This window comes from Muscardinus avellanarius (genome assembly GCF_963383645.1).
Source record: "Muscardinus avellanarius genome assembly, chromosome: 6".
Classification (NCBI taxonomy): domain Eukaryota; kingdom Metazoa; phylum Chordata; class Mammalia; order Rodentia; family Gliridae; genus Muscardinus; species Muscardinus avellanarius.
In genome coordinates, this window is record NC_137791.1 from 30,294,389 (window position 1) to 30,298,261 (window position 3,873).

Sequence of the window (3,873 nt, forward strand, 5' to 3'; positions counted from 1 at the left end):
TTATAATGAGGTTACCTTCATTAAATTTTAAAGAATCTTAAAACAGGAAATAGAGACAATGGTGGGAACATCAGCAATGACTTGTAGACTCTCAAAATTCTATTTCATTTACAAATATACTAAGAGCCAAAAAATGCCAAAAAAGTTTGCAAAGATCACCGAAAATATAACCACTTGCCATAAATGAAAACCCCTGTCAATATATTAGCCATCTTGTTGCCATTATTAAGAAATTGCCAAGAGGTGGCCATTGGGGGAACATAACTGCCATGCTAAGGCCAAGCCCGGGGGACAGTTGCCACTTGCCCTGCCAGTGAGCAGTTTGAGCAACTTGCATCTTAAGGAGGAGAAAATCAAACCAGATGCCAGTGGCCTTTCCATTTCTAGTGTCCTAGAATTTGAATTGTCTCAGCTCTTAGGTAGGGGATATAATTTTGAATGATGGCCACTTTGTCTGATAAAGGTGCTGTTGTCAAGACCAATGCTAATACAGAGAAGACAGACAGTCATTACTCAACAAGCTCTTAAGAAACAACCTTGTGGATAACATGAACCAAGGAGAAATGCTGCAGCAGGATCCCAACACCCCCTCTACTCAGTGAAGTTCTTTGAAGAGCTTCGGCTGAAACCACAGCTTCTTCAGGGGGTCTATGACGTAGGTTTCAATTGTCCATCCAAAATACAAGAGAATTCATTGCCTTTGATGCTTGCTGAACCCCCACAGAATTTAATTGGTCAGTCTCAGCATGGCACTGGTAAAACAGCTGCCTTCGTGTTGGCAATGCTCAGCCAAACAGAACCTGCAAACAGATACCCCCAATGTCTGTGCCTCTCTCCAACATATGAACTCACCCTTCAAACAGGAAAAGTGATCAAACAGATGGAAAAATTTTACCCTGAACTGAGGCTAGCTTATGCTGTTCAAGGCAATAAATTGAAAAGATGTCAGAAGGTCAGTGAGCAGATTGTCACTGGCACCCCTGGGACCATCCTGGACTGGTGCTTCAAGCTCAGGTTCGTTGACCCCAAGAAGTTCAAGGTACTCGTTCTGGATGAGCTGATGTGATGACAGTGACTCAGGGCTGCTAGGACCAGAGCATCTGCATCCAATGGATGCTTCCCAGGAACTGCCAGATGTTGCTTTTCTCTACCAACTTCAAAGATTCCTTGTGGCACTTTGCCCACAAAGTAGTCCCATATCCCAACATTTTCAAACTGAAGCATGAGGAGAAGGCGTTGGACACCATCAAGCAGTACTACGTCCTGTGTAACCACAGAGATGAGAAGTTCCAGGCCTTGTGCAACCTGTATGGGGTCATCACCATCGCTCAAGCCATGATCTTCTGCCATACCCACAAAACAGCTAGTCGGTGGGCAGCCGAGCTTGGCAAAGAAGGCCACCAGGTGGCTGTGCTGAGTGGCGACATGATGGTGGAGCAGAGGCCTGCAGTGGCTGAGCGCTTCCGAGAGGGCAAGGAGAAGGATCTAGTGACCACCCACAGAGGCATCCCCGGCACTGATGTTGAACAAGAGTCCATGGTCTTCAACTTTGATCTCCCCATGGACAAGGACGGGAACCCAGACAATGAGACCTACCTGCACCTGATCGAGTGCACCAGCCGCTTTGACAAGAGAGGCCTGGCGATGAACATGGTTGACAGCAGGCACAGCATGAACATCCTGAACAGAATCCAGGAGCATTTTAATAAGAAGATAGAAAGATTGGACACAGATGATTTGAACGCGATTGAGAAAATAGCCAACTGAGAAGCTCTGCCATCACTGTGGCAGCCCTGGGCACAGCCCTGCACAGGAGCCTCGTGCTTCCTAGACACAGGCCTCGCCAGTCACCGCAAGGTCGAAGGCACCAGGGGAGAAACTACCCACCTCATTTCAAATTACGTTTGGACTTGACAAAAATGTGTGCAAAGATGGGGGATGGTAGAGAAAGTGTTTATACAACTTTGGAGGATTAGGCAAGAATGCACAGAAATTTACCTTTTGGAAATTCCATCAATTTTTTGGCCAGCATTTTCTTCATTAATCTAGTTGTGGCTCATTACTTAGCCAGGATCCCCGTAATAACCCCTCCCTCTTCTCTGGTTTCGAGTGTGTGCTCTAGCCTCTAGTCTTGTGGAAGTGACAGAATAGAAGAGGGAAAAGCCCCACATCACACAGGTGGTCAACACCAGCATCGTCTGGGGGATGACGTGATGCAGCCTAGCAGGCCTGGGTGCTTCTGCTTTGGGCTCCCTGCGGAATAGTTTATGTGTATTTTGCCAGCCCCTCTGTCATAATGCTCACACCCAGAAGGGATTTGTTATGATGGACAAAGTGCCAGGCCCTAGGACCTTTGTATGCAGGTATGTGTCTCGGGACAGCACCTGTTCTTTTCAGCACACTAGATCACACTGTGTATAGTGTACACTGGATTATTTGTGGGTCCTTTTCTCGTGCTTGAACAAGTCCCACTAAGAAGTCACCATGGAGAACCAGAAGTAGCCTCAGCTTGCCAGAAAACCTGGTTTCACCAACCCTTTCAGCATTCTTTTTATGTTGCCTTGACCCTTACTCCAAGCAAATAAAAGATGACCTGAGATTTGGATGCCCAGTGAACATTGCTGTTTGAGATTTCTAATGGCCAGCCTGAAGGCAGCTCCAGATGTTGTCGGCAAGAGTCAAAAATTCTTTCTTTGCCTCCATACCCGAGAGGTCAGATTTTATCAGAGCTGAAAAATTTTACAGATACTTGCTTTCTTGATTATAAAGAGATTTTGAATATCCATGTTGACACAGTGCCTGGACTACAAACAGTGCAGTGAAAGGACTAGAGGGATCACAGTCCGTTCATCTTTCCAAGGCAAGAGTAATGGCCAAGGCCTCTGTGCCATCCTTACTTGACATCTGTGTGTAGAATAGTATTTAAAACAAATAATGGAAATGGACACTTCCTCATACTTGTCCAAACTGTTGGCACACACAGAGTGACTGACAAAGGAAAGAGTAGATGAAATTCAATTGCAAGAGCAATCAGAAACCCAAGCCAAAAGGAGCCCTCTTCAATTCTTTGGCCTTCATACAGAGTTGACTGCATAGCACCTAGAAGAGGAATTTTACAATTAATAGCTTTCTTTTGTGCAGGGTATTGAAGCCAGGGCCTTGTGCGTGCTATGCAAGTACTCAACTGCTAAGCCAGATCCCCAGCCCTAGAAGAGGAATTTTACGTGCTTACAATTATTCTAATCTCTGATCTTCCCTATAGCCATCTCTGTGTTTTAAGACTGGACAGATCTATCAGGTGGGAAGGGAAGGAGCCAATGTCAGCATCCCAGTGATTCCCTTAATCTGACATTACAGAGAGACTGACAGACTGCCAGTTCTGCCTCACTGTCCCAGCAGGTACTGGACTGTGTAGCATTTTCTCTATACTCCTGATCAATGTTGACCCATTTTAGGAATTGTATTCTAAGAAGAGAAGAAATGTTATGCTCCTCTGAAGTCCTTTGGACCAAGCTTGAAACACCTAAAAACGAGGACAATGATTAAAGAACTACATAGACTCCTCACTAGGCTTCAGGCTAATTACACCCCTCACAGTCTGTGAGGGGTGTAATTACCCATCTACTATTATAGCCCTAATTCTAAGGAGGAAAATGGAATGAGAGGTGTGCAGCCAGCTCTTCAGTAGTAGAAATAAATGGGTTTGGGGTAAAAAAAAAAAAAAGAAAAAAGAAATTGCCACTGGGTGTAGTGACACACCTGTAATCTCAATCCTCAGGAGGCCGAGACAGACAGGAGGATCACAAGTTCAAGGCTAGCCTCAGCAACTTTAGCAAGATCTTATTTCCAATAAAAAATAAAGTAGAGCTGAGG

At 45.2% G+C, this 3,873-nt stretch overlaps 1 pseudogene across 1 annotated transcript; it reads left to right on the forward strand.

Moving 5' to 3' along the window:
* Nucleotides 1-781: 781 nt before the first annotated feature.
* Nucleotides 782-1,767, forward strand: LOC308264281 (ATP-dependent RNA helicase DDX19B-like; annotated as a pseudogene). Its single transcript has one exon. The product of its transcript is annotated as an ATP-dependent RNA helicase DDX19B-like (transcript).
* The last annotated feature ends 2,106 nt before the right edge of the window (nucleotides 1,768-3,873 follow it).